Raw genomic sequence first — 13513 nt, 5'->3', positions numbered from 1 at the left:
CTTCTGTAGATTTATTCATAAAAATAGAAAGAATTCATTGGACCCTGATGGTAAAAGATGATGATGACGTTTTTCTGCTACACTGAGGGTTAAGAGTATAGAGGTAAAATATTAAAACAAAAATGAAATAAACTCCTTCAGCAAATGGGAGTCACTATAGAGGTCTCCATCCATTCCCAACCCTTTCTTACACAGGCCCACCATTGATTGATGATTACTTTAAAGATGGGTGGTTTGAATGTGAGACATCGTCACATAGCCTCTCTGTTTATTCCTTTCTTTGGTGTAACTCGGTTCTTCTCAAATTCTGGTGGGGATAAGAATTACTATACAGGGCTGATAGAATATCCCATGAACATTATATCTTAATGAATATTTGACAGATGTTTTAAGTTTAATTTTGACCACAGAAGATTTTCACTTTGAAGATTTTAGAATCTAACCCACTCTGACATATATTCATTCATTCAACGAACTCTTGTGCATGTCTGTGTACTAGATTAGGTGTTGCATCCTGGGAAATAGGAAGAGATAGACACAGTTGCTGCCCTTATTGTGGTAGCAATCCAGAGGGAGGAAGGAGTAATTTTTATAGCGTCACATGGCAGGAATTACGATACAGATGAACCAGCAGAATGGGCGAGGGACACATGAAAGGTGTCAATGATGACAAATTTTAGTTTTTATACTCACTTAAAAAAGTAGAAATTGGATCCTGAAGAATTGGAGGGTGGCATTTAGAGGATGGAGAAGAGGAGAAAGAAGAATCCAGGCAGATGGACCAACACACGCAGAGGCCTAGAGGAGTGAGCAAGCAGCAGGTTGGAAAAGCTGGGTGATTTAGCATGGCTGGGAGGGACAGTGTTTGGGGAAGGAGAGGACCCGCAGTTGGAACCTTGACTCGGGTTAGATCCCAGGACTTGGTATATCTGGCTTCATCTGCAAGTAACAGAAAGCCCAATGCAAATGTCTTAAACAATAAAGGGGACTGCATTGTTGCAGGAAGCCCTGAGGTTGTGGGAACCACAGATGGATTGGAGGGGAGACCCCTAAAGCAGGAACCCATTGAGAAGTCAGGTGGTAAATCAGAGATGGGAAAGAAGAGGTGATTTTGAGGAGCCTGTAGGGACAAACTGGCCTGATAACCAAGTTTTGCACAGGAAGGGTAAGTGGGAAAAACGATGGCAGTTTAAAGCCTCTGTTTGGCTCTCCCCTTGTCACCTTTTCCTCCCTCCTGTCCCGTAACACCTTTCCCACCCCTGCTCAGCTATCCCCCATCTCCAGCAAAGACCCCGGGGTGATCTTTGGTATATTCTTTTCCTTCACACCTCGGCATGAAGCTCACCATCAATGCTTGTTTCCCTCTTCCCATTTCCACCCTCCAAGCCTCAGTTATGTCTGTCTTGAACCACTGCGGGGTTAACCAGCTGGTTTCTTGTGTCCACTTTCACCCGCCAGTACTCCCTCCAATCCAAATTTTCTGCATCATATGTAGCCAGATTAATAATAATAATAATAAAAACCCAAATCAACAAACGAAAAGCCCCCAAACCAAATCATACCTTTCACTCGCTTAACTCTGGAGGCCTCCTTGGAATAAAACCCTTTCCTGTCCACATGAAAGGCCCTGGGAGATCTGGCCCTGCTGGTGTGCAGATCTCATGGAACCTACTCTCTCATTTTCTCATTCCTTTCTGGTGCCTTTTTTCTTTCTTTCTTTTTTTTGAGACGGAGTTTCACTCTTGTTGCCCGGGCTGGAGTGCAATGGTGCGATCTTGGCTCACTCCAACCTCTGCCTCCCAAGTTCAAGCGATTCTCTTGCCTCAGCCTCCTGAGTAGCTGAGATTACAGGCATGCGCTACCATGCCTGGCTAATTTTGCATTTTTTTTTTTTTTTTTTTTTTTGAGATGGAGTCTCGCTCTGTCGCCCAGGCTGGAGTGCAGTGGCATGATCTCAGCTCACTGCAAGCTCTGCCTCCCGGGTTCATGCCATTCTCCTACCTCAGCCTCCAGAGTAGCTGAGACTACAGGTGCCCGCCACCATGCCCAGCTAATTTTTTGTATTTTTAATAGAGATGAGGTTTCACCATGTTAGCCAGGATGGTCTCGATCTCCTGACGTCGTGATCCACCCACCTTGGCCTCCCAAAGTGCTGGGATTAAAGGCGTGAGCCACCATGCCCGGCCTAATTTTGTATTTTTAATAGAGATGGGGTTTCGGCCGGGCGCGGTGGCTCAAGCCTGTAATCCCAGCACTTTGGGAGGCCGAGACGGGTGGATCACGAGGTCAGGAGATCGAGACCATCCTGGCTAACACGGTGAAACCCCGTCTCTACTAAGAAATACAAAAAACTAGCCGGGCGAGGTGGCGGGCGCCTATAGTCCCAGCTACTCGGGAGGCTGAGGCCGGAGAATGGCGTGAACCTGGGAGGCGGAGCTTGCAGTGAGCTGAGATCCGGCCACTGCACTCCAGCCTGGGCTACAGAGTGAGACTCCGTCTCAAAAAAAAAAAAAAATAGAGATGGGGTTTCTCCATGTTGGTCAGGCTGGTCTCGAACTCCTAACCTCAGGTGATCGGCCTGTCTTGGCCTCCCAAAGTGCTGGAATTATAGGCATGAGTCACCGCGCCCGGCCCTGGTGCCTTTTTTCTTTACTGCAAATGAGCCAAGCTTTTTCCTCTGCTTTAGGGCCTTAATGTAGGCTGTTCCTGCAAATCAGAGGTCTTGCCCAGTTATTACCTTGCTTATTTATTTGTTTTAATTGTTTCTTGTCTTATTCCTTCTCCTACCCAAAATGAATGATAAATTCCCTGATGGAGAGGACGTTGCCTGCCATGTTCAGTGTCCAATCCCCAGCACCCACTACAGTTCTTGACACACAGTTTTAAATGTGTGTGTGTGCGCCTGTGTGTGTGTGGTTGTGTGTGTGTGTGTTGGATGACAAGAAGGCCCCTAGTTCCATTTGCAGAACTGGGACTCACAGAGAGGAGTCCAGTTTGCAGAGGAAGGTGTTGAAGACAAAGGATGAACAGGCCATCCAGGTGGGATGTACAATGGACAATTCAGATCCTCCTTACTCTTGTAGCATTTCCTCATTCCATACTGCTTTATGTGGAGATTATTTATAGGTTAAAAGTGCTTTTATAGACATGGCCGCTTTAGATCTCTCTACAACCTTGGAAGGGAGTAGAACGATTATTTCCATTTTACAGATTAAAACCTCAAGCACAGAGATTCTTGTCTGAGGCTCACACAGCTGGAAGGCTCTAAGTCCAGATTTGAACCCAGGTATTTAAATCCCCAGATCTTTGTATTTTATTATGGTTTTAGAAGTCATAACCCATTTTCTCCACCTTTACCAGTGAACAATAAGGATGATGAATCATGTTGCAAAACACTTTCATTTTGATGCTGATCAAAGTGAGCTTAGTTTGCACATATATATATATATATATATATATATATATATATAAAGGCTAAGCCATATACATGTACGTATGGATATATTTTCTCCCTAAGATCTTAAAACTTCGAGAAAGGCAGAAGAACTAGGGAGAGATAAAAATATAACTAGAAGAAAGGGCTCAGAAGGAACAAATGAAAAGAAACAAAGGTAAGATTATAAACTAAAAGAAAGACAAAGAACATATTTAAATTCTTCTTGTTTTTTGGCAAGGTTACCAACAAAAAGATGTGGGTAACAAGATAAATTAGGCACATAAAACTAAAGCAAGAAGGCTCATAATTGATGAAGAAAAAAAGAGAAGAAAACAGTTTCCTGGGGGGAGGCAGAAGAAAAGCGAGGCGGGGCAGCGGGAGGCGACCACAGATCAGACAGCTCAGCCTGGCCAAGCCATTCCCATACGGTGAGCACTGGAGGCCCAGCGTGTGGTGGGTGTTTAGGGGAGACAGAAAAGAGGAAGATGTTAGGCCCTTGACTTCAGTTTGCTGATGGCAGCCACGTGGGGAAATGTTCGAGGGCAAGGAGAGATGATCTATGGGGTGTGCCGGTGGGGATGGCTTTGATTTGAGTGGGGAGAGTAGGGGCTTGGAGCTAGGTGTTGAGGGATTTGAGTCTCAGCCTTGATGTTGATTAGCTGTGTGACCATGGCCAGGTTACTTAACCTCTCTGAGCTTCAATCTGGTCAACATAGGCACAGGAATAACAGTATGTACTTTATAGGTTGTTGTAGGGTTAAATGTGATAATGTGTCATAAATCTTGCTCAGTGCTTGGCGCCTGGTGGGCACTGCATAGCCATTGATTCTCTCAGTGATCAAAGCAGGGGGTGGTGGCTGTGGCCATTCTCTCACAGGCATCTGAGTGTCAGTAAGAGTTGTGACCTTCTGTTCCTTCGGGCACTGTCATCAAGTCCTCAGAAGGCAGGAAGCAAGGAAACAGAGTCAGTGAGCTGTTCCCCCTCCCCCCCGGTTGGGTGGCTCCATCTAGACTTGGAGATTGGGGTGGCTTTGATTTGTGAGGGAGCTGCGTGGGTCGTAACTGGGTACGTTTTTATTTGCGGGTTACTGTGTGCAGTAACTTACCACATTTGCTCTTTGAAAACGCCTTAATGGGCTGCTGTAGTAGAAAGAGAAAATCTTTCATTGGTATGTGTATGTCGTCCAAATGGTATTTTTAAAGATTTATTTTTGTGTGTTCACGATGTTCTTGAATAATGTTTCCATAAGTACGGTCAAAGATAAAACTTGCGCGGTGCACGAAATCTGGTCGTGCATATTTTAGTGTGACCGTCTTTTGACCAGCCGTTTGTCAAGTTCTTCACTGACTGACTTGTTCTTCACTGACTTAGGAGGACTTGCTTCAGCCAGCTCGCTGATGGAGAAACTTCTGAACCCGGGCCAAGCTCATGGTGGTGGCCCTGTTGAGTGTCACCCCTTCTCCTCTTACCTGCAACAGTGTGGTTCTCCAGCTGGACTAGTGGAGGCCAGAGCTTCATAGCTCAATCATTTACTAAGAAACAGCTGATGAGTACCTTTGAGGTGCTGGGTGCTGTGTGGGGATGTGGGGACACAGGGTGACTTAGATGGACAAGCCAGCTGGTCACATGCAGCCAATCAAGTAACAAGAAAAGGGACGTGACTGAGGGCCTGTGCTAGCCAGGGGGGTCAGGCAATGACCTGAACTGTAGTCATTTCTCCAGGAACTTGAAAGACACAAAAAAAGCCAGCCAGGCAAAAGCAGTGCAAGTGCAGAGACCCGAGGCTGGGATAAGTTGGCCTGTTCAAATAACGGAAAACTGGTTGGCACTATGGTTGGAATGTTTGTCCCCTCCAAAACTCATGTTGAAATGTAATCCCCAGTGTGGCAGGATGGAGAAGCGGGGCTTTTAAGAGGTGGTAGGTCATGAGAGTTCTGCCCTCATGAATGGATTAATTCACTTATGGGTTAATGGATGAATGGGTTATCATGGGAGGGGAACTAGTGGTTTTATAAGAAGAGAAAGACCTGGGCCTACATGCTTAGCCTCCTCACCACGTGATGCCCTACACTGTCATGAGACTCTGTGGAGAGTCCCCAGCAGCAAGAAGGCCTTGCCAGTGCTCCTCCTCGACCTTAGATGTCTTGGCTTCCATTACTGTAAGAAACATGTTTCTTTTCTTTATAAATGACCCAGTTTCAGGTATTCAGCTATAAGCAACAGAAAACAGACTAAGACAGTTGGTGTGGCTGGAGCCTAGTGAGTGCTAGGAGGGTGGTGAGAGATGAGTGCCCTAGGGCCAAGGGCCAGGGGAAGGAGTGTGGATTTTATTGTAGAACATGATGGAACTCTTGAGCCCTGTAGGACTTGGAGAAGAAGGGCAGGGAGTACACGCTAGGCAGAGGAAGCACGGGGCAAAGGCTGTGCAAGGGCACGGCTTGTTAGGGCCTGGGTAGACTGTGGTGGCCTGGGCAGCGCTTAGTTCCCTTCACATCTCTGCTCCTCTTTGCAGCTCTGCCTCCTCCTTGTCTCTGGGTCACCTGGCAGGAAATGGCCTCCCCTAACTCTGGAATGTTGCACCTCTGCTGTACAGAGCCCAGCCCAGAGCGAGCTGGAGTCTCTCGGCTCTAGTTCCAAATTCCTAATAGTTTCTAATTCCAGAGGAGAATCTGATTGGCTCAGATTCCTACTCCAGTGCCTGTGATCATGTGACGTGAACTGGCGCCCACCCTGGGACCCTGTGGCTAGGGTGGGGAGGGCGGTCCCCTACCGTGGAGCCTCATGGTACACAAGACACCAAAAGGCCCCCGAAGGTGTCAGCTCTGAAGATTTGGAAGAAAGTGTGGTGGTTCCATATGCCTGCCTCCGTTGCCACGCAGGAATTCTCAAGGTCTAGGAGTCCTAGGTCAGTTTCTGAATGGGAGGGAGCAAGCACCACAGAGAACAGCATGCGGAGTTTGAAAGTAAGGGAACAGTACAAGGAAGGCAGAGAGTAGGCGGAAGCCTGGCTGGAGAGTGACGCTCAGTCGTGCCTGATCAAACATAGCCCAGGAGAGCCTTCCCCACGGGCTCCTATGGGGGCTGTCTGGGCCACAGGGCAGCATGGCAGGCAGGTGGCTGTCATTTTCTCATTATGCTCTCCACCTTTAGAAGCACGGTCCTCTCGTGGCTTTCACTGCCACAGGAAGGTCACCAGGGCCTCAGAGGGACTTCTTAGGGTTCAGGTGGTGAGGTCCGAGTGGAAAGAATGTTTCTAGTCTCTGGCACGCTGATCCGGGTCTCTTGAACCCCCTTTCTCATGCCCCGCCCTGTGCTGTGCCTGCCTCACTCTCTTACATACTGGTTTGCTCCATTCTCTGGCAGATCCCATGAGTCTCCACCTGTTCTTTGCAGCAAGTAAGATTCCTGAGTCAGGGCTTGCTGCGGAAACTCCCCTTTTGTGTGACTCTCACAGTTCTGTACACAGCACAGGCTCTCGGCGGACATCTGTCCGTCGAATGGAATTGGTTTGTGATTCTGATCTCTTCTCAATTAACAAAGGACCAAGGTGGGTCTACAGGATGGGTCTGTGTTTATGCAACTGATGGCAGAATCATTCAGTCAGCACTAATTTGCTTATCACCTTTGTGGTTTTTGGCATATCTGCATTCCACTCCTGCAGTGACTTACTTTCTACTTTTTAAAAAGATTGGCTCTCTTTTTTCACTTAGAAAATTTATTTTAGCAGGAAACTTTATACCATGACCGCACATGAAATCCAGTATCCTGACCTATAAATAGAAGGTGATCGTAAAATTAAATACAAAACTCCTAAATAAAAAGCATATGTCCATTTCTCCCTGAGTCATCTCCAGGGCACCATAAAACAGACATTACACTCTGGGGAACTCTGATTTGTATCGTGAGTGAGGATATGTTTAGGAAAATATTAACTGTCCCTGGCAAATTTCTGGACCTTGGGCAACTTCCCCTTCCATGAACTCTGGATGTGGTAGCCAGGGCTGCCACTTGCCATGTGTGGCTCTGAGGAGGTTGCGTGAGTGACCAGTGACAGGGCCACTGGAAACTAGGGCTTAGCCATCAAGCTCGACTTCTTGCCCTTCTACCCACTCTAGCCTCCTGCTGGGAGTAGAGCTCACTCTCTCCTTCCTCCGTGAGCTTCGTCCCTAGAACAGCTGCAGAGGAGGAGGCTGGGTGGAGCAAACAGGAACAGCAACGGGGCCTGTGGAACATAGGCTGAGCAGTGGGCTTGAGGGAGGAGAGAGAAAGAGGCATAGATGAGGAGCTGGAAGATGGAGGGGAGGGGACTGAGAGGTGCTGGAGGGTTGGCTGTACCGCCTTTCTGCAAAGAAAAGGGTTTTGCCTGAGAATGGGAAGTCAGCAGAATATCTGTTTGTCTGTTGAGTCTCAAGGTGATGACTGAGTGGACGAGCCCCAAAGCAGTATTTTGGTTCTTAGGTTGCAGTGAGTGACCCTTCTGTATGACAAAGGAGTTTAGGAGTAAAAGGCAAGGTACAAATGTAAAAGCAATATGGGCCTCGGTGTGGTGACTCATGCCTGTAATCCTAGCACTTTGGGAGGCCAAGTCAGGAGGATCGCTTGAAGCCAGAAGTTCAAAACCAGCCTGAGCAACAAAGTGAGACCTCGTCTCTACAAAAATTAAGTAAAGTGAGTAAAAGCAGTATGATAATTACTAAAGTGCAGACTCACTCTCTCTCAGTTGTTTGGATTTGGTTTAATTACCGTTGGGATTTCAGCAGGCTAAGAGGTCAATGGCACAGTGCGTCATGGATAAACCTCCAAATGCTGAATCTGTGTGCCATGGCTCAGCACAGGTACAGAGTCTCGTAGAGCTGGCAGGGACCTTGGTGTGAGGCATCTCCTCAGAGCCCCTGGGCTGAGCCACTTTTAGCATGTCTGGCATCCCCTGAATCTGAATGTAAACCTGTGGGAGGACCTTGCTGGCAGGTGACCTGCTAGCTCCCCAGGGCACCTCTAGAGGTGCTCAGGTTGCTGGTGCCTGAAGCTGCAACCCTTGCCCTTTGGATACCAGGCCTTGGGCTCCTGTGAATACATCTTGCTGGTTTGGGACGAGCCTTTGCAAGGATGTTGGGAACCAGGATGCCTGGTTGAGGGTCTGGAGAGGGCATCGCAAGCTCCTGCTTACAGGATCATCTAGGCTGGTGTATCAGTCTGTTCTTGTATTGCTATAAAGAATTACCTGAGACTGGGTAACTTATAAAAAAAAGAGGTTTCATAGGCTCACGGTTCCGCAGGCTGTACAGGAAGCATAGCAGTACCTGCTTCTCGGGAGGCCTGAGGGCTTTTACTCATGGCAGAAGGCAAAGCAAGAGCAGGAGCAAGACAGAGTGAGGTGGGAGGGGCTGCACACTTGTAAGCAACCAGATCTCGGGAGAACTCAGTCACCATCATAAGAACAAATAGCACCAAGGAGGTGGTGCTAACCCATTCATGACAGATCCACCCTTGTGATGCAGTCACCTCCCCTAAGGCCCCATCTCTAACACGGGGGACTACAATTCAACATGAAATTTGGTGGAGACACAGATCCAAGCCACATCAGCTAGCTTGCTTCTGGGTGGGTAAACCAGCCGCCATATATATAGCTGGGGCCTATGCCTGAGTCCTGAATTTATCTCCTTGCCTTTTGATTTTGGACAGGTCACCTAACCTCTCACACCTAAATTCACGGTCTAATTTGAATCCCAGCTCTACCACTTGCTAGCTGTGTGGCCTTGGGCAGGTTATTAGCCTCTCTGTTCCCCAGTTTCTCTTCCTCTAAAGTGGTGATAATTCTAGTACTTGTCTCTTAGGGTATTGTGGTAATTAAGAGACTTAACACACGTTAGTGTGGAGAGTACCCAAGCCATGGCTGGTGTACACTCTACATAGAAGCGTGAGCTTCTGACATCATCTAGGACTGCTCCCTCACCTCTCCCTTTTGCACGAGGGAGGTGTGTGAAGTCGAGAACTCTGTTGGCAGTGTTTACCTCCTCCTGAGGCTGCTGTCACACTAACCTTCCACTCTGTCTCTTTTTTTTTTTTTTTTTTGAGATGGAGTTGCACTGTGTCACCCAGGCTGGAGTGCAGTGGCGTGATCTTGGCTTACTGCAACCTCTGCCTCCAGGGTTCAAGCGATTCTCCTGCCGCAGCCTCCCGAGTAGCTAGGATTACAGGCATGTGCCACCACATCCAGCTAATTTTTATATTTTTAGTAGAGATGGGGTTTCACCATGTGGGCCAGGCTGGTCTTGAACTCCTGACCTCAAGTGATCCACCCGCCTCGGCCTCCCAAAGTGCTGAGATTACAGGTGTGAGCCACTGCCTGGCCTAACCTTCCACTCTGAACTTGAGCCTGGGTGTCCTGTATCCTGGTTGTGTGAGTATCATCTAATTTGCATCTGCTCCTCCCACTCCCTTTCACCTCCATCAAGTAACAAGGCCCCGTGCGCCCAGTCCTTCCCCATCCTCCATGCACCTCACCCTTTCTCCCAGGTTACTGCTGTCTGTATCCCTCTTATCAATGACTCTGCTTTCAGGAACCCCGATCCTCTCCCTGCCCATCCTTCTAGGTGCCTGGGGACTTCCATTCAGCCTAGTTCAAATCTACTCATCCTCTCCTGAGGCCTGTGTTGGTGGCCTCAAGGCTGCAGAGGGGCTGAGTCCACATGGAGAAACTCTCCTCCAGGCTGTGTCTCCCCCTTCCTTGAATGCCTCTGGTACCCTCACATGTGGGAGAAGGCTTGAGGGCCAGGCCTGTCTTTATTTCTAGGGTCACTCCCAGCCCCTTGGTCAATTTCTCTGACCTTTTCTCTTGCATTCTTCCTTGGAGACTCCATCAGTTTCTGTGGTGTCAGCAGTTTTCTATCACTGATTGCCAAGTAGCCCACCCGGTCCCCACCTGTGTTCAGAGTCTGTCTGCAGGTCCCCCGTGGTCTCAGTCAACACTGAGGGTCAGACTCCTCACCCTGCACTCGAGCTGGCTTTGTCTCCTTGTGCTCCTGCGTCTGCCCAGGGGCGTCCTTCATGTGGGGCATCCTTCCCGCACTCAGTCCCTCCGCTCCCCGCCCCAGCCTGGATTCTGGTCTCGCCCTCGGGTTTGCAGAGCAGATTTCTCAGTGACCTGTTCCTTCCAGCCCATCCTCAGACTTCCCAGATTGTGGTAGTGCCTGTATCATGGGGAACTTTGGGCAGCTCCCAGCGGCTGCAGCATGGGTGGCAAACCTCTCAGCAGGGAGTTCGAGTGACTCTCAGAGAGCAGGTCCTGCTTCATGGGCCCTGTTTTCATCTGGTGGATATCAGACCTCTGAGCTACCATTTTCCTAGGCCCAGCCTGCACACCCTCATGCTGCCTTTTCTTGTTCCTCATTGGGAGCCCTCCTGTGATGGTTAGTTTTATGTGTCAACTTGGCTAGGTTGTTTACCCAGTCGTTTCATCAAACACTAGTCTAGGTGTTGCTGTGAAGGTATTTTATTGACATGGTTAACAGCTGCAATCAGTTGACTTTAAGTAGAGACGATACCCTTGATGATGTGGGTGGACCCATCTATTCAGCAAAAGGCCTTAAGAGCAAAAGCGATGTCTTCTTAGAAGAAACTCTGCCTTAAGACTGCAGCCTCAACTTCTGTTCGAGTTTCCAGCCTACTGGCTTGTCCTAGCAGGCCAGACTCTCCAGCTTCTACCATCCCGTAAGTCAGTTCCTTACAAGAAATCCTTGTCTCTCTCCACACTACCCCCACTGCCCTGCACATACACAGTTGGCCCTTGAACAACTCAGGATTAGGGGTGCCCACCCTCCCTGCAGCTAAAAATCCAAGTATAACTCTTGACTCCTGTATTAGTCTGTTCTCATACTGCTATAAAGAACTACCTGAGACTGGGCAATTTATGAAGAAAAGAGCTTTAATTGACTCACAGTTCTGCAGGCTGTACAGGAAGCATCATTAGGAGGCCTCAGGAAACTTACAATCATGGCAGAAGGCAAAGAGGAAGCAAGCACATCTTACCATGGCCAAGCAGGAGAAAGAGAATGAAGGAGGAAGTGCTACACACTTTTAAACAACCAGATCTCGTGAGAACTCACTCACTGTCATGAACAGCAAGCAGAAATCTGCCCCCATGATCCAGTCATCTCCCACGAGGCCTTTCCCCCAACGTTGGGAATTATAACTGGACATGAGATTTGGATGGGGACACAGAGCCAAACCATATCAATGCCTCAGAAATGTAACTGCTAATAGCCTACTGTTGACACTGATAACACAAACAGTCCATTAACATGCATTTTGTATGTTATACATTGTATTCCTACAATATTATATACTGCATAATACACTGTATTCTGACAATAAAGTAAGGTAGAGAAAATGAAATTTGATTCTTCTGAGACAGTGCGGAAAAAGAAAAAAGAAAATGTTATTAAGAAGATTATAAGAAAGAGACAATACATGTACAGGATTGTACTGTGTTTATCAATACCGTAAGTAAGTTCTCGTTGTCTGTTTACAAGATGAATTGTCTGTCTGAAATGTCAGGCAGCCGCAGTTGCAGACCTCAATCTACAGTGCATCTCAAGCAAGTCGTCTTCTTCTTGTGATGTCGTGACTTTTCTCTGCTTCTGGGGAGCACTTCCAGAATCATCAGTGGCACTTCGTATGGGCCCCATGGTGTTATTTAAGGTTGCACTAAACACAGTGAAAAATACACAGGAACTACAAGAGTCACTTTTTCTGCAATATGCAATTTACCGGAGGGATGAACTGCTCACACGTAGATGATTGGTGTCACACAGTCACACAGTGTTTTAAGTGGATACTCGAAACACTTGAGCTCATTGCAGTAGACAGAAGATGTTGATATAATTATACAGTAGTACAGAATGTACTACGGTCAATTTTATGCAGTTATTTAATATTGCATCTTTACATTTGTTTACATTTCTGTAGAATGTGAATGTGCCTGTGGTCTATTTTGTATGTGTAAATTTTGATAAATTTTAACTTTTTGTAATAAATTTGTGTATATTTTATGGTAATAAGTGATTAAATAGACTAGTATCTACATGTTTTATGTATTCATGACATACCTTTTTGTTTTTTCGGTATTTCTAGGCTACACAGTTAACGAGTTTTTTCAAATGGTCGCTAATCTTCAAAAAATTTTCTAATACATTTACTGAAACAATTCATGTATAAGTAGGCTTATATAGTTCAAACTTGTGTTGTTCAAAGGTCAGCTGCATTACTGGGTCTGATTCCTCTGGCAAACCCGAATTCACTTACCTCCTCTGAAGCCTTCTCTGAGCATCCAGCCTCTAGGAGCTGCGCCTCCCACCCTATTCCTATTGCCTCCTGAGACTTTGCTCATGCAGTGCCTGTGGAGTTACAGAGCTTCAGGCTGCACACTCTGTGTGGTTCTTGAGGATAGGTACCCCTTTTGTACTTCTTCGGCTCTCCCTCAGCTCTCAGGAGAGATAAACACATGGTAGGTGGTCACTAAATATTTGCTGAATGAATGCACGTGGTGGGACTGAGTAGTAAATCAGGGATAGCGGTGACTTTAAGCTGATTAGAAACACATTCCTGGGCCAGGTGTGGTGACTCATGCTTGTAATCCCAGCACTTTGGGAGGCCGAGGCAGGTGGACCACTTGAGGTCAGAAGCTTGAGATCAGCATGGGCAACATGGCGAGACACTGTATCTACTAAAAATTTAAAAAATAGCTGGGTGTGGTGGTGCATATCTGTAGTCCCAGCTACTTGGGAGGCTACGGTGGGAGGATCACTTGAGCCCAGGAGTTTGAGGCTGCAGTGAGCTACGATTGTGCCATTGCACTCTAGCTTGGGTGACAGAGCAAGAGCCCGTCTCAAACAAACAACAACAGCAACAGCAGCAGCAACAACAACAACAACAACGAAACGGTAATCTAAACAGTTGGTTTGCTCTTTTGGTATTTGAGGCCGCAGGCTCTGAAATATTCCTTAACTACCTTTTCTTCTTATTTTCCCTCTTCCTATCTCCTTGCCCAGCATGGTCTCCAGACAAAATAAACTTAC

Source organism: Chlorocebus sabaeus, chromosome 23 (genome assembly GCF_047675955.1).
Source record: "Chlorocebus sabaeus isolate Y175 chromosome 23, mChlSab1.0.hap1, whole genome shotgun sequence".
NCBI lineage: Eukaryota > Metazoa > Chordata > Mammalia > Primates > Cercopithecidae > Chlorocebus > Chlorocebus sabaeus.
Note: the sequence above shows the minus strand (reverse complement) of the source record.